General features: G+C 36.0%; 2 pseudogenes across 2 annotated transcripts; both read left to right on the top strand.

The window, feature by feature from the left end:
* Positions 1-1,405: 1,405 nt before the first annotated feature.
* Positions 1,406-25,221, top strand: LOC148787765 (dnaJ homolog subfamily C GRV2-like; annotated as a pseudogene). The gene is made up of 20 exons (XR_016065782.1): positions 1,406-1,721; positions 2,073-2,140; positions 3,060-3,307; positions 3,412-3,510; positions 4,510-4,704; positions 12,260-12,400; positions 13,446-13,841; positions 13,996-14,488; positions 15,201-15,423; positions 15,526-15,870; positions 16,895-17,188; positions 18,208-18,624; positions 18,705-19,049; positions 19,121-19,428; positions 19,539-19,976; positions 20,102-20,226; positions 21,798-21,921; positions 22,241-22,309; positions 24,200-24,314; positions 24,949-25,221. The product of XR_016065782.1 is annotated as a dnaJ homolog subfamily C GRV2-like (transcript).
* LOC148787766 (uncharacterized) lies at positions 5,039-11,111 on the top strand (annotated as a pseudogene). The gene is made up of 9 exons (XR_016066211.1): positions 5,039-5,085; positions 5,207-5,234; positions 5,316-5,452; positions 5,579-6,175; positions 6,557-6,743; positions 7,867-7,955; positions 8,034-10,316; positions 10,816-10,868; positions 10,975-11,111. The product of XR_016066211.1 is annotated as an uncharacterized LOC148787766 (transcript).
* Positions 25,222-25,707: the final 486 nt, after the last annotated feature.

Raw genomic sequence — 25,707 nt, 5'->3', positions numbered from 1 at the left:
ATCCTTTGAAATCATTCCCTTATTCATTTCCAATTTTCAAAAACCGTAAACCGCTATTTCTCCTTCTCTTCTCTGCTCTCTCTCTCAACTCACTACTGCCACAATGGCACCGGTGATGTCTTTGGATGAAGAAACCGCGAAGAAAGTCATTCGTCAGGTGATTTGCAAGATATGTTTTTCTTTTTTTAGATGATGAAAAATATTCATTGTGTTTGGATTTATGTTTTAGTTGTTTTGTTTTGTGTTTTGAAAATAGAGAGAGAAAAATAGAGATAAGTAAGTGTGTGTTGAAAATAGATGATATGTTTGGACTTATGTTTTGAGGTAATTTGAAATATTTTAAAATAAGTGGTGTAGGTTTGATGTTGGAATTTGGGAGACAAAAATTACTGTTCATTGTCAAATCATATATTTATATATATAAATATGTATATATATAAATAGTTTATTTTAATGTTGTATTTTTGGGAGACAAAAATAATTATTTATTGTCAAATAATGTCTGTTTTGTATTATATATATATAGTAAAGTTTTTTTCTAGAGGAATTGTCAACATCATCTAAAAACTTATTTTGAACATTTATGTATACGTACTATAAAATATGCAATTATGTTGATATAATTAATCTATAATATTTTATTATTTTATGAGTGATGATATGCTATATTTTAAATATTTGTGCATGTAAGTTAATATAAAAATTATAAGTTATATAACATACTTTTTTATAAAATTAAATTGAGCTTGTAAATAATTTTCTTATAAAATATATTTTCATATTGAACTTGTAAATTTTTTTATGTATTATATAATTTATATAAAGCTATACATTCTGAACATTATTGTTTAAATAAAAATTTGAGTAAAAATTTTAAAATTACTAAAAGTAGTTTTGAGAGAGATTTTTTAATTAAATATACTTAGGAAGTGAAACAAAAAATATAAAAATATGTTGAAAGAGTATTTTTGTTCTGTCAACACTAAATTATTTTTTTAGGGGGACTTTTGTTATAATAAACATAATTTAGGGGTCAAAATGTATAATAAAAATTTTATAATTTTGTAAAAGGTTTATTAGCTGTAAGATGCATGGTAAAACATACTTCAACTCTCTCCTCTTTCTCTCTCTCTAGGGTTTTGTTTTTCATCGATTGCACGAAAAATTCCCCAATTGGTCGTATCTATTCGATCGAAATGGTAAGCAAATGTCCGTTCCTGATTTTCAATTAGCTTATACGCTATTGTTGGCTTACCCATTTTGTATCTCGTGCTGTTATTTATCGAATGTTTTGGTTTAATTTTGTAGGAAAATGGAGGCGGAGATTTGAAGGCGAAAATTGAGATGTTGCTGAATGTGGAGAAGCAAATGACGCAAGTGGGTGATGTTGCAGGTACGAGGAAGGCCGTCACACCTCTTGCAATTCTTCTTCTCACACCTCAAACAATACCCCTCATTTTCTCCCTCCAAGAAAGCCAAAGCCGGCGAAGGAGAGAAGCCGCAGTTCTGTGGGTACAAATCCAAGAAAGGAAAACCCCGCTGGTAAAAACCCTTAAACCACCGTTTTCTCCCCGTCATCAAACCCCACCCACACTCACATGGTGAAACCCTCTCACCTCAATTTCTTTTTTCTTGTGTTCATTTCTCACCCAAAAAACAGAGTAAAAAAAACCAAGAAAAACAGAGGTTGAGACAGAGCGAGAAGGAGGCCTCAAATTATGGTATTGCGAAATGTTACTGCTGTTTGAACAATCCTTCTTGGCCCAATATTTTCTCATTGTTCATATATTGATAGATAAAGACGGAATACTGGAATACTCTCTGTTGATGTCCTAAGTTTGCTCTCACTTTCTTGCTTGCAAATACTTTCTCCCTCCATCTTACATGTCATCTTTATCTTGCTTTCTAGTGCTTCTTTCATTTAATTTTTGCTTTGACAATCCTAATGTGTTTAACTTGCGCTATTATAATATCATATGGTCAGTAATTTTCTTCTACTTAAAATTAGTTAAAACGTTGCTAAGGATTGTTGGAACCGTTTACATCTGAATTTGATGAATGTCTTCTTCTAGGTTTGGAATTACACTGGTTTTGGATATACAAGGTACAATGCCAGAGACATTAACAAAGAAATACTAGGGTAAGCACAATTCTGCAGCTGTCTCCTTCCGTGATGAAACCTGTAATGTTCACAGATAATCTTGTTTGTGGTTTTCATTTAGGTGCGTTGTGGAGAATAAAGTGCTTCATAGATCTTTATTATCATGCTTACCGGTACTTAAATGTTGGAAAATGTTTGTTTTTTTACATATAGAAGAAAGCTAATAATTACAATGTCATGCATGGTTATGCCTCTATTGGTAAGCAAGGAATAATATTTGAGAGAATGAAGAGAAGAAATGAAAAGGCAAAAAAGAAAAACAAAAATGAAGAATGCAGTGCTTATATTTCTGGTAAATAATTTAAATAAGGTAGCTTAATTGCCACACAATCAGAACTAGAGCTGCATGTTAGTTGAAGATTGCTTTTTCCTTGAGTAACTAATTATAGTTATCAATTACAGCTGAAAACCATGTTTTTAATGATTATTTGTGTTGGTTAACAGTTAAGTGGATCAAGGTGCTTTTTTATGATAGTCTGCAAGAAACGAATGATCCTCTAACGGTCTATGTATTTAACTTTGTGAACTTCAAAACTAGAAATCTATGTTCATTAATTAACAACAGCCATCCAAAATATGATTCTTCTTAATATTGGTTCACAGAACTTTATTCTTCTCTTCCTGGTTGTTCAACTAACAAGTAAAATCTCTGTGCTTCTGATAATCAACACTAAACTTATCAAATTGAAAGAAGTAGAGATTCCATGACAGTTATGGTAATCCTCTATAACATCCTTTTTGCTTGAAAATGTTTCATTAATTTCAGTTTCCATTTTTAATAGAAGTGAGGTCTTGAAATGCTGAAGTTGCTTTTTTTAGCCTGTGGATATGACATCAGCAGTTGCTCTTGCTCTTTCATTTTTCTTGGGTGTACTTAAATAGCGTCCTGACTTTGCAGATGTGGGAAGACATTTTGGGGTTTGAAAATGCAGAGTTTTATATCAAAAGATGGCCGGATCTGGATGGCCTTTGTTTTGAAGATGTACTCGTTTCTTTCCCTGATGCAATTCCTTGTGAGTAAAGGTTTTTGCAGATGGTGGAAAGATCAAAATAAATCCAGATGATAATTATATTTTACGAGAAGGTGATGAGATTCTTGTCATAGCTGAGGATGATGACACATATGCCCCAGGTCCATTACCAAAGGTCATACTCTCTAATTTGACACATTTGATGGTTTCTACAGGATGCGTTAAACCCTTTACACATGTACCATTCGATGTGGTTCTCATACACCATATCTCGTGCAGAGTCGGAAGGGTCTATGTCCTAAAATAATTGATCCTCCAAAATTCCCAGAAAAGATTCTATTTTGTGGTTGGCGACGTGACATTGACGATATGATTATGGTGATTTTCTCTACTTGTTACATTTACTTTTCATTTATTTTCGTATTAATCTCTCTTATACTGCACTTTTTAGATTTCTTTCAGTTTACTAAGTGTGGTTTGATGGGTTAAAGTTATTTAAATGTGTTGTAGCAATTCCTGGCTGTTGAAGACAAATTGCTTTATGCATAGCGTGTGTGTGTTGGTTGTGGAAAAGGTAGGAAAAAAAATGCTAAAGTGATAAAAAAAAATTAAGTGTTATTGCCAATCAATTCATTTTCTAAGGGGAGGTGATAATTTTGTCATGCCTCAATCTCAATTGGTAGCCTGAGCTGCAGCCTCCAGTTCCTACTTAGGCTTGTCATCACGAGGATGATCTAACTTGTAGGGTCGATGAGTAGTTCATAACTAGTCTAATATTGGCCCTTGCAGTTTCGACAAGTTAAAGTCTGGCACTTATAATACTCAGCAGCATGTTAAAAGTCCAACATAAGATGAAACTTAGTATGATTTGTTATTTGACAATTAAATCTACTCTGTACCCATAATGGCCTATAGAGAAAAATGGTTAATCTGTTTCATTTTGGTTAACTATTAACTACAAAAGAATGCACCTCTCCCATGTGAAGGATGACGAGATGCTGACACCATATACGATGAGTACAAATCTATTGTGCATATGCTTCTTAAGTTTCGTCTTTCCCAAAAAATTCTAAGCATGTTATCTTAGTCTTGTTCTTCAGTCAGCTTCTCCTTTAATTGCTCATCGACAAAATAGAGCATTCTCTCACGCCCTTTGTAATGCTAATCGCTTTTTGAACATCTGATTGTGAAATGTTGACATGCAATGTGCGCACCCTGATCTTAATCCAAAACTGAATTGCTTTTTAAACCATCTCTAATATCACTTTCTGGATATAAATTTTTTTTCAAATGCTATATTAGTTTAACTTTAGGCTTCTGAATTCGTTGATTCTTATCTGTAGAACTTGTTTGTTACACTGCTGTGCTATTTCTTAGGTGTTAGAGGCGTTTTTGGCTCCAGGATCGGAATTATGGATGTTCAACGAGGTTCCTGAAAAGGACCGAGAAAAGAAGTTAACAGATGGTGGCCTTGACATTTCAGGATTGGTTAACTTAAAACTGGTCCATCGTGAAGGGAATGCAGTCATTCGACGTCACTTGGAGAGTCTTCCACTAGAGACATTTGATTCTGTAAGTATTGTCATGCTCCTCTTGAGTTCATGTCCCGACACTAGCAAAACATTGTTACATCTTCACACAGGAGACCAACTATTAAAGCCCAGTCCTGTAGTTTCAGAATGACTTTCTGATACGCATTTTTGAAAAGATAACAATAACATATTAGCATAACCAGACTGAAAACGGATACACATTTATATTTCTGCAGACTAAGGAGATTAGGCACGGAACTATTGTAAACTTGAAAGAGGTGGAAGGTCCTCATAATTGTTTAATTTTTATTTGTTTATTGGTTTATTTAAGTGAGTGTAGTTTGGAACTTTCCTTTTGCGCCTTTTTTTTTACAATGAAGAGAACTTGGAGCGGAGGCTTTGATAATTTCAGTAGAGGGAGGTATAGTCTGTCACTATAGTAACTCCAAGGAGAGATCATCTTCCTTATTATAGAGTAAGATGCTTTCTTGAGGCCTGGAATAGTGTTTGTTGATGAAAGTTTTTTGTTAATTTTCCGCAAGCTTGCCAATTACTCATAATATTCGCAAGGTTCATTAATTGTTTGTACTTTAATTTGAAGATCTTACTGTGTATCCTTGCTATTTTTGAGTGACATTATACTTGTTACAGAACACAGCTTTCCAGCAGAAAGTATATCCTTCCAGATTAAGCTCAATGACCATACATTCAAGATCCGCATCAAGTTCTCATGGATCTTTAGCTAATTGGAACATAGTGATGGGAATAGCTTGTACGCCAAATTAGTGGTAAGTTTCATGTAGAACTTAACTATTCAAATTTCTCCTTATATCTGTAAGAAAAAACCATCAATCTACTCTTAATGCTTAAAAGATGTTGAATTAAGCTCTCCTGCTATATGGTGCTTAGTGAAGGTTGGAGCTGATGGGTCCAAATCACGAGTTAAGGATTTAGCGGGAATAAATCCAACTGGATGGAAATATTCTCAGAATGCAATTATATGTACTGTAGAGCATATGGAGGAAAACCATTGTGCTTGGCAATGTTTTCTCCCTAATGGCCCTATTGCACTTCTGCCAATTGGGGACAATTTCAGCAATATCGTCTGGACAATGACCCCTGAAGAGTCATTGAACCGCAAATCCATGTCAGAAGTTTATTTTGTGAGAGAAATAGATCGTGCTCTTGACAATGGCTATGGGCCACATCCAAATTCTCAACTATTTGGTGCAGCTGCATTCTCTTGGCTCACTGGAGACACAACAGTATCCGCCAATGAGTGTTTTGAAGTTCCTCCCAGTGTGACTAAAGTAGCCTCCGAAAGAATGGTGTTTCCATTGTCTCTGAATCATGGTACTAGCTATGCATTAACACATGTTGTTCTTATCGGTGATGCTGCACACACTGTTCATCCTTTGGCTGGTCAAGGAGTTAATATGGGATTTGGAGATGCATTCTCTCTTTGAAAGGTTATTGCTGAAGGCATTGCAGTTGGATCTGATATTGGGGAGGTATGCTAACATTCCTTAGCATAATGACAGATATCTCGTAAGGTTTGAGCATGTTACAAAAACACTATCTGGTTTTAAACAATTAAGACGCCCAATGCAGTCCAACTTTACATCATAAATTCACCCACCGCATCCAGTTTTTTATGTGGAATATGTAATGTAAAATATGAGCAAGAGTGGAAACATAATTTTTCAATACGCAGGCCTTTCCCTCTTTTTTTTTTTTTTTCTTTTTTTCGTTTCATCCATAATACCCAAACCTGAGGGTACATGTCTGTATAATTATCCCGTAATCTTCCTTTGTTATTCCAGCTCTTAAGATGTGACAATTTGTAGGACATGAACATTTATCTAAATCATGAGCGTTCTGTGGTTGCTCAGGTGTCATTGCTAAGAGGATATGAATCAGACAGGAGACCTGCAAACTTGACAATGATGGCAATTCTGGATGGCTTTCAGAAGGCATATTCCCTTGATTTCAGACCACTCAATGTACCGCGCGCTGCTGCATTCCAAGGGGCTCATTATATTTCACCATTGAAAAGACAAATAATCTCGTATGCATCTGGTGAGCAGAGATTTCCACTTTTCTTATGACTTGTAACAGTTAATTTTCAGAACCATGCTAGTTCTTTTTGTGAATGATGAATTCTATTACATGAAGTTTTAATGGAAGCCACTTTTTCTTTTGTGATGTTTGGTCCCCTTGACCTGTCCAAATCCAATTTTCATCCCTCTTTATCTTCTAATTCAAGAACCAGCTTCAATTTCTGATGGTTTTAAGGGCCTTCACAGTTTATCATTATTGGTTATTACCACGAACAATCAGTCTCCTTTCCAAGTTGAATACATTCATCATCTAATACCATATTGTGAGTGAGAAGGTGTTTTTGCTGTTTGAACAATCCTCAAATAAGGATTTTCTGTACAGTTTGGTCTTATGTAGACGTTATTCGTGATATTCCTGTATTTAGTCAGTTTGGGTAATATTGAAGCTGATGAGCTTCTGCTCAAATATTGTTTCATTTGGTAATTTACTGAGTTATGGAGCTTTGTGAGTACATGTATCATGAATGATTATGCTACTCAAGATTGATTTATGATCAGCTACCCCCAAAACACTTTTATTGTATTTGTTCTCGAAAATATGCAACTTGTTAATAGATCTGAAACTTATGCGAACCAATTCATTAGTTCATTGGTAGGGCTAGTTATTCTTTTGAGTGGATGGGTGGGCTGGTCCTCGTCCTACGTTTATCTTTTTGATGTTGTTGAAGGGTTGAAGGAGTATAATATTTGGGCATGGAGATTGGGTGGTATTAAGTTAAGCACTAGTAGCACAATGACATTGGGAGGAGAATAAATGGAACAGAAGTATTGTCAAAATCTTTTAGGTACCTTTGAGGACTTACCATGCTGGCGATCAACATAACAAAGCACGACGGTCTTGTTTATAAGAGTGTCATTTTTGTCTGTGTTTGTGTGTTTGTAATGATTCATGTTGTTCTTAGTTGTATGATGTCCTTATAAGTTCAGTTCATGATTGATGGTTGGTTAAGGCTTCGTCTTAACAACTACTTATCTTTTTAAGCAATGCATTGGTTGTTCATATATATATATATGTGTAGACATTTGCCACATCTAATGCATTTGTCAACGTCTTTGTGTTTCAATGTTTCTGGACCACATAGGTAACCAAGCTTGTACACTCGTTTACGGAAGGTTCGGAGGAATGGTCCAAGAAGGCGGTAGAGCTTGAGGAGTCATGAAGACTTTAGAAGTAAGTTCTATTTGTAATTTATTTATCCAACAATGGCTAATGATGCACAGTACACTAATTCCTCTTGTGAACATGCAGTTTGGTTGTGGAATTTCAAAATTATCTGTTTGTCTTCATGCACGCTGGACGCGAATGGAAGGTGTATGAGGTGGCAAAGACGGTCTTTGGAAACAATGACACAGAAACTAGAAAGTCTTTGCAAAGTGATAATGGTGGTAAAAAGTTGATCATTTTCGTGGCTTTCACTCTTCATTTCATCCATCAAGCACTCCTTTATATGTTTGCATTGTTATCTTGAGTTCTTGATATTTATCATCTACATTATGGGGTTGTGATTTTCTTTTTATCTATGGCAAGTTTGTTCCTTTGATAAATGGTGTTGGATGCTTTTTTAGTGGTTTCCAATTACTTTAGTACTGTGGTGTGAGTGTTTCTCATCTTGTTTTGTTTTATTTGGTTGTGCTTTTATGTTATCTCATTCAAGTAAACGATGTGTATTGTTCTTTGTGGTATATCAACCTCTGTGAGACATTTTATTGTTGGGATGTCTGTAATTGTTTAGCATTTTAGGATTAGACTCTCGGTTCAATTGAAATTACATGAAACTTCTCATATTCTAATTTTGATTTGAACAGCCCAATTCACCTTCCAAATGAGATAAAACCATTTCAAAAGTAAAGAATTCCATGACATATATGTAGTGTTAATTAACACATGGTTCCGGTAACTTCTTTTTAAGTTTTCATTTATCTTTTGTTATCCTATCAAACTACTTTTGTTTTGTTTTCTTTTGCCAGTTACTATCAAACTACTTCTGTTTATATTCTTTTTTAGTAATTTGACAAATAAATGTGATTTACGAAGCCATAAGATTGAGACATGAATGTGCACTAGTGTTATGTGATTGTTGCTTTGATTAACTGTGGAGTCGTTGAGGCATAATTTCATGCATTTTGAATTGCTTTGAAAGAGAGTTGGAATATCTTTGCTTCTACTAAATCTTAGGATTCTTGTGAGATTATATTTGTTTGCTAAAACTCTACCCGATTGATCCTTATATCCCTAACATGGGACATGCATAAAAATTCAAAGGCCCTTCCCCTTCCGAAAAAAAAGAAAGAAAGGAAAGTAAGAAAAAGGAAATTACATCTACTCCGCTGGTTTAGGTCACTTAGTAACTGGGTAACTTCATCACAAATGTTGTTATTCACGTAAAACGGTGGCCGGAGCTATGAGTATGCAAAGCACTTTAGGTAAAACGTGTTTTGGTTGAGTAACCGGGTGCCTTCACCACAAGTGTTGTCATTCGCGTCAAAAGGCCAGAATGCGACGTTTTTTGGTTGAGTAACCGGGTGCCTTCACCACAAGTGTTGTCATTCGCGTCAAAAGACCGGAAAACGGCCTAAAGAACACAAGTCACGGGCAAAAACAAAAGAAAAAAAAAGCCGTGACTAAAGCAAAAGGGGAAGAAAAAAGAAAAAAAAATCATTAGTGGCCAAAGAAAAGAAAGAAATGCGAAATCCGTCCCGACTAGGTAGATGTAAGGAGATAAAAGGGTATTGTGTTAGCATCGAGGATGATAACATTTAGAAATCCATAGATTTTGTGGAAGCTTGATTGTCCTCCTCTATACTTGGCAAAGCGAAGTGTTGTGATGTGATTTGCCTCTTACCCTCGTTATGATAAGTTAGCATTTGCATAATGTATTGTGGCGTTTGTGTTTTGAGATTATGTGCACATAGTATTTCATTCTGTTGGAGGCAATAACTTTAAAGACATTGCGGCAGTCCTTTCTTTTCTTTATTGATTTATTAAAAAATTGTCACATTTCTTGGTGCTGAAAATTTTTGTGTGTAAAATTTTTTACTTTAGGCATGCCTTTTCTTATGTGACTAATATTTTTGGTTGGGAGGAGGAGGAGATAGATTCTGGCCTTGTATTTATTGTAACAATATTTAAATTCTATATTATTATAGTTTTCTTTATTCTTATGAATTATTCCCTTTAGATTGCCATCCCAGCAGGGTGAGCGTGCAAGTTCAGTATATAGCAGTAGTGCATCTTACATGATCGCCCCTTGAAAGGAAAATGTATGTGCTTGCATGTAAGAGTTGAAGAAGTCTACCATGCTGCATATAGACAAGTATTATAAATTTTTCACTTATAAATCTTTACTGGCCCATGAATGCGGTTTATTCAGGTATGTATCAATGTATCAGATTCCTTTTTTGTGTTCCATCTTTCCGTTAAACTCTTTAATGAAGTTCATCAGATATCTTTCAGTTACATTTGCTACACTTGGTGAGAACACCAGATGATGTCCCTGGATGTGCTTCTTAGTGCTGGTGTTCCGTGGTGCAGGTGACTATTTATATGCTATCATATCATGTTTATCATTTGTCCCCTGCAGTCTTATGCAGAACCCATTCATTAGTTCATTGGTAGTGCGAGCTATTCTTTTGAGGGGCTAGGTGTGTTAGTGCTCTCATGCATTTATCTTTTTATGCTCTTGCAGTGTTGAAGGAGTAAAATTCAAGTCCATACTCAACAATAGATATTGGGTGGTATTGAGTTATGCGCTCGCAGCAAGGTGTTTTAAATGAAAAAAAGATTACATCATGAGAAGAATATATGGAACATAAGTACTGTAAAAATCTTTTAGGTACCTTTGAGGACTTAGCATTCTGCTAGGGATTTTCTTATCCATTGAAAATCAACAGATACAATTAGATACCATCATTTGTTAATATTAGGTCTGTGAACACTTTTTGTTGTTCTGCATCTTTAGCGATTTAATCTTTGGTTGCATTGTAAGTCACTCTCTTAAATCAATGTTTTTCTTGACTACTGGTGCAAAAAGCTCGAGAATTTGTTGTCACTTCCCAAGAGCTTATCACTCGGGGTTCAGTCCTGGTAAGTCACTTGTACTGGCTTAATTCCTATCGATATTTATGTTGATCTATCTAGAAAAGTTATTTAATATCAACATCTAAAATTAAATTCAATCTTATTGTTTTAGAATATTATTGTGGAGATGCTGCTGATATGGCTAGTACTGAATCGTCGAGTGTTGCAAGAGAAGCTGCAATACATAGTGCAGCTATTAGGTGTCGTCCAATGGTGTCTCGCTTCCAGTTATCATATGATCTTGCAGTCTCGTTATGTTCTAGGTTCGTTTTCTTTTCTTATGTGTGATCCTCTTCTGGTATCACCCAGAATTGGTCTCTTGGAAATTTAGTATTTTACCGGCATTCCTTTTCTTGTTATGCCCCTGTGCAGAAACCTATGGTAAGATAATAATTATTATTTAAAATTGAAATATATGCAAATAATTGCTTCATTTATGTAATATATGACTTTTGATCACAATTGGAGTGCTAATTACTGTGTCGCGCTGTAGAATGATGCATGTTAGTTGGAGCTAAATGAAGGTAATTTGGTGGATATCTCTAAGTCATAAAGTATGAGAGCATTTTAGAGGATGCTTGATGGTTTTGATTTTTTGAGTGCAATAATGGCAATATACTAAAATCGTCTACAACAGTAGACATATTGTCCCCATATTCTTTTACATGTATCATGAATGATTATGCTAGTCAAGATTGGTTTATGATCAGCTACCCCCAAAACCCTTCTATTGTATTTGGTCTCTGAAATATGCAACTTGTAAATAGATCTAGATCTGAAACTTTGAAATAATTAAGCAGGCTGTTCAATTTGAGAATTGGAGTTCATTGGGTTTAGGCCTTGAATTGGTATCCTTTTTGTCTATACTTGTATCATCCCCAGAATGGTACCGTATTGCCAATCAGGATCACCATGAACTCTGTGCTTCCTGTTTCCATCATGTCTGCTGACTTGTATTGAACTACTCTAGCTCTTTGCGGATCTTGGGGATCTTCAATAGCACTGAAGTGTTGTTTATATATCAAACTACTGCTGAACTGATGGAGTTGAATTAGTATCTAGTTTCTATAGAGACTAATTACTGGACTACAGACTATGATCATGATCATTCTGTTGCAGTTTTTCGCCACAGAATATGAAATAAAGTAATTTCTACTGTGATAACGAAGAACTTTTCGCTCTTATGATCATCTATATTTCTTAGACTAAATATATTATTAATTAGTTACTGAACGAGGTTCTTTCTTATTTACTTTGTTATTTAAATAGGATATCTATGGTAGAGAAATTTCTGTTTTTCCTGCGCAAAAGGCATGGAAGTCTTTACTTGATACACCTACCTATAGTTGGGTATGCTTGTTTTACAATGTTCCTAAAACGGGCGTGTTCTTTTTCAGGTAGGAGATGTGGCATTGTCCATATTGCACAGTATGGTAGCCGCTCATTCAGATATAGATGATGCTAGAGAGATTGTTACACCAACCCCCAGAGTAAAGAGGATCTTGTCAAGCTCACGTTGTCTTCCACATATTGCACAAGTAATGTTTTTAAGTGCCTGTCCTTCTATTGGTTGTGTGTGCTCTTGTCCCAATTTGGCCAACTGAAAAATCTACTCAGACTTATTAGAATAAAGAATTGCTAAAAACGCAGAAAGTTATGCTTATTGTTGTATCTTTTGTTTATTTACCTGGAGAGCCTAAAAAATGTAAAGGTTGATATGTGGTTCCAAATAATTTCCATCAACCTTTGTCCTCAAATATTTTAGATTTTCAATCTGGCAGTTCTATGATTTGTATTCGCATAGGGATAGTAAGTCGAGGATTATGTTGATGGATATGCGAGGGTGGGGTACAGCATTTCCGACTTCTGTTAAAAGAGTTATAAATTTTGCTTGTACGTAGATCTGGTACAAGTTGGTTCAAAAGAATTATGAAGGGCTGTTCATTTTGTTTTTCCCTTCCCTCAATCTTTACTCGCTTCAACGAGCAGGCCATTCTTTCACGTACATAAAGCACTGGGCCCCTTAAAGCATTCCTTTAGTTATGAGCTTGGTTACAAAAAAGATTGATGTGTGGCACGTAGAGTAAAATAGGATCAGAGCTTTATCCTACAATAAACCGGTTGCCTTGCAAGCCATTTAAAATTGGAGTCAGTTGTCCGGTATTTATGCTTATCGTCACATGAGATGCACATTGGAGACTGATTGAGCAAACAACTGTAGAAGGGTCACTGGAATTGTTGCACCTCCTTATACTAAGATATAGTTTCCGTGTAATATGCACTTAGGATATCCACGTGTACTAGTATCCTTAAACTCCTGGTGTTTTAAAGATGCAACTTTTCATATTCTCTTGTGCCTTTTCATGGTAATTAGATTATAACACTTTCACTTTGGAAGTGGGGTAACTTTTGTTCCTTTTTTTGCCTTCCACAGAGGTTTGAGATGTTTTCGTTATTTTTTCTTTTGTTTTTAAGCTGAACTAGGCAGTGGCTTGATGGTGGCTCCATCAATATGCACATTGTTTCTCAATTTCAGAGCTTCGGTCAATGAACCAAACTCTTTCCTCTATTTCTTATGTGCAGGCAATGCTTTCTGGTGAACCAACTATTGTTGATGCTGCTGCTGCTGCTCTGCTGAAAGCTATAGTTACTAGGAACCCAAAAGCAATGATCCGATTACACAGTACAGGCGCATTTTCTTTTGCTCTGGCTTACCCTGGATCTAATCTTCTTTCAATTGCCCAACTGTTCTCAGTGACTCATGTTTATCAAGCTTTTCATGGTGGTGAGGAAGCTGCAGTTTCCTCTTCTCTACCTTTGGCGAAACAAAGTGTTTTGGGTGGCCTCTTACCTGAGTCATTGCTTTATGTACTGGAACGTAGTGGCCCAGTTGCTTTTGCCGCAGCAATGGTTTCTGATTCCGACACTCCTGAGATTATTTGGACACACAAGATGCGAGCAGAAAATCTGATCCGTCAGGTAGCCCTGAATCTCCAACTGGTGTTTGCTACTTCTCTTTCACCCCAAGCATCTTTTTTTAACATTTAGTAGTTACATTCTAAAACATGGTGGTACTTGAGTCAACCTCAATGCAAATAAGTGCTGCATTTAACTCTCAGTTTTATTTGATTAGGTTCTTCAGCATCTTGGTGATTTCCCTCAGAAATTGTCACAGCATTGTCATTCCTTATATGACTATGCTCCAATGCCACCAGTGACATATCCAGAGCTGAAAGATGAAATGTGGTGATCGTTATTATCTTCGAAACTTATGTGATGAAATTAGATTTCCTAATTGGCCTATTGTTGAACATGTTGAGTTTCTACAATCATTGGTAGTAATGTGGAGAGAAGAGTTAAGTCGAAGGCCAATGGACCTTTCTGAAGAAGAAGCTTGCAAGGTACTAGAGATTTCCATTGATGAAGTATCCAGAGACGACGCCCCTAAGAAACCAAGTTTTGAGTCAGTTGAGGAGATACCTAATATATCAAAGCAGATTGAGTATATTGATGAGGAAAAGCTCAAGAGACAGTATAGGAAACTTGCAATGAAGTATCATCCAGACAAAAATCCTAAAGGGAGGGAGAAGTTTCTGGCAGTGCAGAAAGCTTATGAGTGCTTGCAGGTATGCCAAATTCCTTGATCCTGTGTGAGGATCTGTCATTACTCATAAAAAACGGAGACCATATGATTAAGCTTGAGAAAAAAAAAAGAACATATAGACAAGGGATCTTATAAGCTGCCAGCTGCCAGATCTTATTTCAAATGAATTAGTCGACTTGTTTAGACGCCGTTTTCACAATTAAGCTGTTTATTGACTGGTAGAAAGTGCTCTAAAGGTATTTATGCTGTCAAGATGGGCCAAATGCTTTTTTCCACATATAAATGGATATCGATATTGGTTTTAAATATATCTTGGAACTAGGAAGGACACGGGACTATATATATATTTACTTCTTAGATATGATACTACCTCAATTTAAGGTGTGGACCAAGAATAAATTTAAATATATAAATTTAAGTGGCTTTTGCGGAAGAGTGAAAATGTAAATCATAGGGCTTTCCTATGAGGTTTGGACAACTTACATATGTTTCCCTTTGGTTTTGTTGCCTCCATCTAATATTTCATTCTGCAATCAGTAAACTTCTTGGAATGTGATCAGCAAAGTTGGACAAAATTCCTAAGTTGAACCCTGCATATGAGGGTTTTTATGAGGCATGTCTTTGGCCGGAATGCAGAGGAATCCTCTTTAATTGGTTGTATTTCTTCATATTTGAGTTCTATGTTTCATATTTTCTCTTTAGTGATCTACTGCTTTCTTAGTCCTCTCCCTTAGGTGACCATGCAAGAATTGCAAGGTCCCAGACTTGGAGGTTGTTGCTTCTCTTAAAGGGCCAGTGTATTATATATAGGTGATATGGGATTGTATTGATGCCATTCAAATATGCTGGATATCCTATGCTCTTAAGTGCCATTACAGTGGACAAGGATGATAACAATTTTCTTTCCGCTGATCGAGCACATCTTCTAGTTGCATCCTCGGAGCTTGTTTGGTTGACGTAAATTCATCATCTGCCTTTAATTTCCATATCATTCTTCTTTAGATAAGTACTTTGTAAATGTACTTTTGTTTATGCTATTTCCACATATTTAACTATCAGGTGCGAGTCTTCATCATTGAATGGTGAAGAGCTTGTGAGAGATGGTGGAATACCTCTTCTTGCAACCCTCCTTTCCCGTTGCATGTGTGTGGTCCAACCAACAACTCCTGCCACTGAACCGTCCACTACTATTGTTGCTAACATAATGCGAACCTTTTCAGTTTTGAGTCAGTTTGAAAGTGCGAGAACTGAGATGCTCGAATTTTCAGGATTAGTTGATGACATTGTTCAGTGCACTGAACTTGAGCTTGTTCCTGCTGCTATTGATGCTGCCCTGCAGACCATTGCTCACCTTTCTATCTCCTCTGAAATTCAAAATGCCCTTCTGAAGGCTGGTGTACTGTGGTAAGATAGATCATTATATTGTTATGATTATGCTTTCATCAGTTTTCTAGCATGAGATTCTAGTTTCTGGAAGTTTACAGAACTTTGCTGAACACTACTGTTTCTGTTATGGATTTCTTGACCATCCTTTTATATTTGTCGCTTAACCTGGCTCCAAGTGACATATTGCTCAGTGACTTAGCTTCTATTCTTTCATTACTTTTCACTCTTTTGCGCATATAATTCTTCGTAGCTCATATATAGATATTGAATAATGAAATTACCCATATTGGTCTATTTATAATGCTCTTTGTGCTCATGTGGATGACTTTGTTGCTGGCATTTTCTGTCTTTCTGAGCTTGTATAGAAAACTTATTTGCTTGTGAAGGTGGTCATTTAGTTTTTTAAATTGAACAAAATGTTGGAACTCTAGTGTTGAAGATGCTTTGTAGTGACTATTCCTTGAATGCCAGAATGTACTTTTTCTATGTGAAGTGTGAAAACTTAAGGTTTATGAACAATATGAATTTTGAAGCCACTGCATCAGCTGGTACATGAGTGTTACATCTTACAAAACCATTCCGATGTTTCTCAAAAAACTGCCGTACCTTGATGTTATAGTTTTCTCTTGTGGTCTGTTACTTGAATCGAGGTCCATTTACAAACTTGAGGGTTCATAGAGTTAATGTTTATTTGTTTGGTACCTTTTGTCGAGTCAATTTGCTTGCGAAGAGAGTCCAACTTTCATTTTAAAATTGAACAAAATCTTGGAACTATTGTGTTGAAGGTACTTTATGGTGACTATTCTTTGAAAGACAAAATTTCTTTATTCTACGTCACTGTGGAAGTTTATGGTTTATGAACATTGTGAACTTGAAGGCCTCTGCATCAGCTGCTATGTGCCTGTTGTATCTTAAAAACCACTCCACTGTTGCAAACTGCTTTATGGTGATGTTATGGTCTTTCTCAGGTGGATTATTTTGTTTGAATCCAGGTCCATTTCAAAAACTTGTGGTTTTATAGGGTCACTTTTTGTTTGTTCAGGTATCTTATACCATTGTTGCTCCAATATGATTCGACGACGGAGGAATCAGATAAGACAGATGCACATGGTGTTGGAACTAGCGTTCAAATAGCAAAAAAATACATGCTGTAAAAGCATCTCATGCCTTGTCAAGGCTTAGTGGTTTGGTTGACGAGGAGATCCCGACACCCTACAATCAGGCTGCAGTTGATGCCCTTAGAGCTTTACTAACCCCTAAACTTGCAAGCATGCTGAAAAATAAATTTGCAAAAGACCTCCTATTCACATTAAACTCAAACTTGGAGTCCCCTGAGGTAAAGGCTGCAGATTTTGCATTTTGACAAAGAAAAAACATATTGGGTGCTACTTGAGCATTGCCTCATCTTCTTGCATCAGTATCTGCATATTTTCTTTGAATGTTGTGAAACTCAGAGTACTATAACAGGGCAGGTTTCTTAACATACCTTTTCTGATATGTAGGCAATACTTGCTTCTTCTTCTTTTATAAGTACTTTGTTGGTTCTTTTAGAAGTAGATAACTGAGGGAAAAAAGAGAGGAAAGCAATATGTTCTACATCTTTGTGTTATTAAAAGGTTTCAAATTGGCTTTAACTACTTGGTATGTAGTTGTCATGAAGATTCTATAACTGATTCAAGTTTCATTTTTTTTTTCTTTTCCCGATTTACTTTTTTACTAGCAAATCCTGGTGTGGTGGTGACATGGATGTTTTCTGGACGTTCTGCATTTAAATCTCGAGAACTTAATTTTCCTTTGAACTATCTTTTGCACTGGACGTAGTATTTAATTCAAAGAATGTCTTGCAGGTCAACTATTGGTTATTTAAGGGAAGAGGTTATTTGTTTGCATCTAATAGAGTATCTTCTTCCGTATATCTATCTTGTCAGATCAAAGAAATTTGGTGTTGGGTCTTAAAATCTATGCCCTTCCTATCTATGACTAGTTGTGAAGTTTCCATGCATTTCTTATGTTTGATATGCAAACCTATTTGCACATTTTCCTCCTCCCCACCCCATAAAAAAAAACAAAAAAACAAAAAAAGAAGCTTTAGCACCAGAAGTTCTTTTCACGAGCCTGAAGGTTTAGTTTTTTTGCATAATGATTAAGAAAACAATCTATGTATAGGTTGTCTTTCTGATAATAATTGGGGTGTGGGTGTTACTTTTCATAACTATCTAGATTGAAAATGTTTTAAACACATATACTGTAGTTCCAAGTGATGGCCATTTGTAGATGCTCTATATCCATAGTTGATGACCTTGTGGGACTCTCAGATATCATGACATAGTTTCACTTGATCTTTCATTTGCACAGATAATCTGGAATTCCTCCACTCGAGCAGAACTATTGAAATTTGTGGAAGAGCAGCGTGCAAGCCTTAGTCATCATGGTTCATATGACCTTAAAGATTCGCATTCCTTTGTTTATGAAGCATTATCTAAGGAGCTCTATATTGGCAACGTATACTTGAGAGTCTATAATGATCAACCAGATTTTGAAATTACTAATCCTGAGGACTTCTGTCTTGACCTTGTTGATTTTATATCACATCTTGTCCATAATGAACCCGCTGCAAGCATGGATACTCATGTTAATAGTGATGTAACCACTGATGGATCTGCCGAGCAGCATTCTTCTGATGATTCTTCAGCATCACTTGATGGGAAAAGCTTGGAGAGGGAGGATTTCGAACTAGTTAAAAATCTTCAATACAGTCTGCTATCCCTTCAGGTAGAAGTCTGGTGGTTTTTCGTCTGACACTTGTTTAGTCACCCTTGACACCTTTTTTTCTGTAATTTCTGTAATTTCAGCACTTGTTGACAAAGAATCCGAATTTAGCTTCAGTGGTCTCCACAAAGGAGAAGCTATTGCCCTCTTTGAATGCTTTTCTCTTCCTGTTTCTTCATCAAGCAACATTCCTTAGCTATGTCTACTTGTTTTGTCACGGTTAACAACATATGCACCTTGTGTGGAAGCAATGGTCGCAGATAGCTCTGGTCTGCTTATTTTATTACAGTTGCTTCACTCATCTCCCAGCTGCCGTGAAGGAGCTTTGCATGTTCTCTATGCCTTGGCAAGCACGCCGGAGCTAGCTTGGGCAGCTGCAAAGCATGGAGGGGTGGTTTTCATTCTTGAAGTTCTCTTGCCAATACAAGGTATGCTGATCTCATAGATAGCGGTTTCTTAAGAATTCTATCTTGTGCTCTAAAATGGAAATTTTGTATAGAAGAGATTCCGTTGCAGCAAAGAGCCGCAGCAGCTTCGCTATTAGGGAAGCTTGTTGGCCAGACTATGCATGGGCCTAGAGTGGCGATAACTCTGGCAGGATTTCTGCCTGAAGCAGTTGTGACTGCTCTTGAACAAACAACAGAAACTCCTGAACTTGTCTGGACTCCAGCAATGGCTGCATTGTTGTCTGCACAAATAGCAACTATGGCTTCGGATCTGTACCGTGAACAGGTGAAAGGACGTGTTGTTGATTGGGATGTGCCTGAGCAGGCCTCTGGCCAACAGGAGATGAGAAATGAACCTCAGGTATAACTGCTTTGTGCTGCAGATGTACTTTTTTGTTTTTGATTGATTACATGGATGTTCTAAAGAACGCTAATTCTGTTTAATGACTTACATGATGTATTGCTGTCTAGGTTGGAGGGATCTATGTCAGGTTATTCCTGAAAGATCCCAAATTTCCACTTAGAAATCCCAAGAGATTTCTTGAAGGGCTGCTGGATCAGTACCTTACATCCGTTGCCGCCTCACAATATAATGGCCAAGCTGTTGACACTGAACTTCCTCTACTTCTTTCTGCTGCCCCGGTCTCTTTACTCAGGATGTACCCCGCTCTTGCAGATCATGTTGGATATCTTGGTTATGTGCCCAAACTTGTGTCTGTAGTAGCCCATGGAGCAAGCAGAGAAACAATGGCTTCAGAAACCTATGTATCTGAGGATGGTTCGTCGCAACAAAATTCACAAACTCCTCAGGAGCGAGTTCGCCTTAGTTGTTTACGTGTTCTACATTAGCTTGCAGCTAGCACCACCTGTGCAGAAGCTATGGCAGCCACTAGTGTTGGGACACCCCAGGTATGCTGTGGTTTTAAGCAGCCCCCCTTTTTTCCCCTCCAAGAAAATATTATACAAAAGATGTGTTTATCTAATTAAACATCTGTTGCTAAGTTTGGTATTGTTCTGATGAGCTTTTTCTTCAGGTAGTTCCACTTCTGATGAAGGCGATTGGTTGGCAAGGTGGAAGCATCCTAGCTCTTGAAACCTTAAAGCGTGTTGTAGTTGCAGGGAATCGAGCAAGAGATGCACTTGTTGCACAGGGTCTCAAGTGAGCATCAATATCTCTTTAGACTCTATGTAGCACCCCCTTTGCTACAAGGGCTATACCTACCCTAAACGTCATACTTATTGTAATCCTTGTGTTTATATATATAAATGTATATAATAATATAATCCATGTGTATACGTAACCCCAACGTCATAATAGGTATTATCAACCCACAACATTATATATATATATAATATTATTAAATAGTATATATTATATATATATCTAATATTATTATCATTTTATTTATTTGATTAAACTTTTCTCAAAATATCATTTACGTCCTTCCTAATTTTCTTAATTAATATAAATTGCCCCAAAATATTATAACGAACTCCAATTTAATCCGTTCAAGTTTATTATATTCCAATTATAGAACATAATTTATTTACTAATTAACCAAGCTTCATAATAATTTACCAATTAATCCCCCAATTATATATTATAATTTTTGGGCTGTTACAATTCTCCCCTCCTAATAAAAATTTCGTCCTCGAAATTTAACTAATTAACGGCTCAGACAATAAATATGGGTATTTTTCTCTCATGTCCTCTCCATCATTCAACAAACTGTTGCACAAAGGGGTTCATTTTTGGTTGTGAGGCATTTCTATTTTGGGATTCTAACCCCTAATGTTCTGATCCTGAATCATGACCATGCACAGACTCTAATGACTCAGTTGGGCCAGCAGCGTTTTCCCTTGACGCTTCCATCTTATATGAAATACACACATTTGACTAGATCCCTAGTACATACCTCACATATAATATTACATTTCATCTACTACCCCAAGAAAATCTAATCCCTGCTCTGATACCACCTAATGTAGCACCCCCTTTGCTACAAGGGCTATACCTACCCTAAACGTCATACTTATTGTAATCCTTGTGTTTATATATATAAATGTATATAATAATATAATCCATGTGTATACGTAACCCCAACGTCATAATAGGTATTATCAACCCACAACATTATATATATATATAATATTATTAAATAGTATATATTATATATATATCTAATATTATTATCATTTTATTTATTTGATTAAACTTTTCTCAAAATATCATTTACGTCCTTCCTAATTTTCTTAATTAATATAAATTGCCCCAAAATATTATAACGAACTCCAATTTAATCCGTTCAAGTTTATTATATTCCAATTATAGAACATAATTTATTTACTAATTAACCAAGCTTCATAATAATTTACCAATTAATCCCCCAATTATATATTATAATTTTTGGGCTGTTACACTCTAAGTTGTAGAATTGTTATGAAATGTGCAGACGTGGTTAATAAAACAGCAATGCGCATAAATTCATCTGTGTTTTCATGATAAATTTTCTAAGATGGGTGCATAAGTAATGCAAATCATGCAATTAGTATTTATTAGATACAAAGTAATTTTCGGCCCACAATGTGCAATTATCTGTCACCTGGGCTAAGATATTGGTTGGTGATTGAGTCTGATTTTAGAATATTATTGGGATATGCATCCTGATAAAACTACTGTTGCATGTTCTCTGTGTCATGCAATAGTAACATGGCATATAATTGTTGTAGGGTTGGTCTTGTGGAAGTTCTTCTTGGCCTTCTTGATTGGCGAGCTGGGGGAAGAAATGGGCTTTGTTCACAGATGAACTGGAATGAGTCAGAAGCAGCAATTGGCTGGGTTCTTCAAATTGAGGTCTGTACCATATCATGATTTGTGTGAACACATACCCTGCCTTTTCTGCATGGTGGTTTGGAAAATTCAGATGGTGCCTTTAGATTAAATGATAAATGTCTTTATATCCAAGTAGAACATTTGCAATGAACTAACATCAAATGCCAGACCAACCTTGTTGGACAGAAGAAGTGCATAATTAGCAAAAGAAATTATGTTCTGAATTCCTATGATATGTTGCTCAAGGTGGTCTGAGTTCTATTTTTTTTTAATTTCTCCAGAAATATATTTGTGTTCATAATCTCTTTGTGGTCATAATCCCTTTGCTGTGTTCGCGTAGGTTTTGCATGCATTTGCAACAGAAGGGGCCTATTGTACCAAAGTACGTGACATACTGAGTGCCTCTGATGTAAGTCATGACTCCTTAATCTGTGTTGCATTTTATCTGACTATTCTTGAGTGAGTTTTTCCTGAAATTTTTAGAACAACTAGTAGCTAAAACCCTTTGAGTTCGTGTTTTTTGCATGAATTGGTCAACGGCTGGCATCTTTATGTGGTTGGTCAGCTGACCCATCCCCTGCTTAATCATGGTTTTGCTTTCCATCAGATTTAGCTGCATCAAATCTTGTTGCTTTTAACCTTTCTTTTTTAAAAAATTATAAGCAGTCAGTCTTTCAACAAAGATGACTTCCAGCCGTGGGATCTTCCATGTTTCCTTTAAAATGACAAGGAAAAACAATATGCACACCAAAATGAAAAGCTCTAAAAGGATTAGTAGTTTACAAGTCCTTGTTAAAAGCTTTTCTTGAGGTATTGTGATTGTTTCGTGAGTTTTTTGATTAGCATGCGAGAATGCTAAGTGAATAATGATTTATTTAGGCTTAAGAAAATTAAAGCTGCTGATAAGATTTCTGTATCTTCGTTTCACATGTATGTTTGATCTACTTTGCACTGTAGATGCAGGCTTATTAAGTAGTTCTTCCATACTCTGGCATAGGATGGGCAGGATAAAGTCAGCTAATAGTGGGGTCTAGTTTGGATCTAGGTAATAGAACCGCCAGGATAATAGATCATATGCTCTGAATTTGTGGGTTGATCAGGCATAGTGCATGAGTTTTAATACATTTAGTGGGTAATGTTGTGACACTGCAGATTATCAGGAAACATGAAGTGTAAATGAATTTTTGAAAAGCATGAATTGTTCTGAAAATAATTTGCATGCCAAATGTATGTGATACATGAATTAAATATTGAAATGCATATATTTTTTTTTAAACTAGTTTGCACACCAAGTATATGTGAAACACAATTGACAGATATGATGGTTTTTAGAATTCAATGGATCTTTTAGTAATTTAATATTCAGAAAAAGGTGTCATATTTTGTTGTAACGAATCTTCCAATAGACGTTATTGATGATATTCCTTTTTTTTAGTCAATTTGGTATGAGCTCCCCCTATTCAAGTATTGTTTCATTTGGTAATTTACTGAGTTGTGAAGCTCTGTGAGTACATGCTCACATTATCATGAATGATTATGCTACTCAAGATTGGTTTATAATCAGCTACCCCCAAAACCCTTCTATTGTATTTGGTCTCTGAAATATGCAACCTGTTAATAGATCTAGATATGAAACTTTGAAATAATTAAGTAGGCTGATCAATTTGAGAATTGGAGTTTATTGGGTTTAGGCCTTGCATTGGTATCCTTTTGCCTATACCTGTGTATCATCCACAATGGTACCGTGATGCCAATCAGGATCACCATGAACTCTGTGCTTCCTGTCTCCATCATGTCAACTTGTATTGAACTACTCTAGCTCTTTTCGGATCTTGGGGATCTGAATTAATACATTATTCAATTTCTATAGGCAATTGCTCATCATCTTGTAATAAAAATTGTTGGAGGTTTTCGCTGGTTTTACTCAATTCAGGCTTAAAACTCGGCTACATATTGCACAGTTGGTGAAGGTGAAGGATACATCAGCTAAACTTAAGCAAGCTAGTGAAACATAATATCAAGTTGAAGTTAGTGTCATTTTGTCTCTTTGCTTAACAGTGGATCCGGCAGTTGTGTTTTGTCATATTTCATTTATTCTGTCCATTTTAACCAATTTATGTGTCATGATTGCCTGCGAATTGTGGTGTCCTAGAAATCTTGCAATCTCTTGAAACTCAAACAATACAAATAGTGTTTGTAGTTTTTTTGTTTAAAATTTATGGGGCAATAAAATGATGTTTGAACTTTTTTTTGCACCATTCTCTGATCCGTGGTCTGATTTCCATACTGTTCCCTGCAGGCAACAAAGAAAATTACACCGCCAAACTTGCGAAAGACTTTCAGGCAGATTTGAAAGTCTGCTTAGGGGGAGAGAGCGGATGTTCCTTTTGTTCCCCAAGCCATCTTCCTTCTAGGTAATATATTAAATGGGAATAGGATGCTATCCAAATGAGTTCAACTCTGGGATTTTCTTCTGTTTGTGGTTACTAAGGACAATATTTTATGGTTTGTGAAATTTGCATTGACTGGTGGATCATTTACGTAATCTCATACCACTTTCTATGTTAAACTGTATTGTTGGGCTGTGGCTTAGATTTTGAAACTACTATCTCTTGCATCTACTCAGCTGGTGATGCAGATATAAGTGAACATAAGAGTCAGAAACAGTGACCTCGTCTTGTGAATCTAGGGGGTACACCAATTAAGGAATTTTAACTTTTGTGGTAAATGTAATTTGAAAATGACAAACATATAATAAACCATCATCAACAGGCCATTGTAAATTTGGTTTAGCATGAAATTGAAATGAGATTCACTATTTGCGGACTATACATAATGTTTGTAACTTTGTAAAAGTACTCGCATTTGTGGTTTCTCATCCAACATATGTTATGGTTTCTCATCCAACATATGTTATGGTACCCGTGCAACTTCATCAAATTTGTCCTGTCGCCCTCTAATTTATAGTTCTTTCTTTTTCTTTCTTTTTTGTCTTCCATTTTTCTTTTAAACCCTTTCAATGAAGTTTATCACATAATTTTCTTTCAGTTACATTTGCTACACTTGGTGAGAAGACCACGGTGATGTGACCGGAAGTGCTTTAGTATTCGTGTTCTGTGGTGCAGGTGACTATTCATATGCTATCATATCATTTTTATCATTTGTCCCCCAATGTTTTGTGTTGCTGGGTTTTCATTTTCTTGGATTTTTGATTAATTGGAGCGTATTTCTTCATTGTTTTTGCTGCTCTGATTTAATTTATCTAGTAATAATAGCGTTTGTGTTCTACCACCTTGCATAATTGCTTTTTTGCTGCTGAAACTCTGTTGTTCTCCATTTTCAACTTTCTTGTTCACAGCATATATAATCAACTAATATATTGTAGAACTCTTGTAAAGTTAATATGCTCTTGTGGTATAGATTGTGTTCTTACTTAAGTGCTTGGACTCACGTTGAAGTAACTTCCTCCTCGCTTATACAACTCTTTGACAGCATAAGAATTGGCGGGTGATTAATACTGTTGTTGAACAAAACCTTCCAATCAAAAAAGTGAGAATAGATTGTGGTAGAGATTAATACAGTTAATCTGCTCTTGTGGTAGAGATTGTTAATCTGCTCTTGTGGTAGAGATTGTGTTCTTGCTTGAGTGCTTGGACTCACATTGAAGTAACTTCCTTCTCGCTTATACAACTCTTTGACATCATAAGAATTGGCGGGTGATTAATACAGTTGTTGAACAAAACCTTCGAGCCAAAAAGGTGAGAATAGATCTATCCTCATACACTCTCATTTATTATTTAAAAGGGT

The sequence above is a fragment of the Sesamum indicum genome, linkage group LG6, assembly GCF_026168435.1.
Source record: "Sesamum indicum cultivar Baizhima isolate 11 linkage group LG6, ASM2616843v1, whole genome shotgun sequence".
NCBI classification, from domain to species: domain Eukaryota; kingdom Viridiplantae; phylum Streptophyta; class Magnoliopsida; order Lamiales; family Pedaliaceae; genus Sesamum; species Sesamum indicum.
The sequence above is the reverse complement of the archived record's forward strand: the minus strand, read 5'-3'. Positions and strand labels throughout refer to the sequence as shown.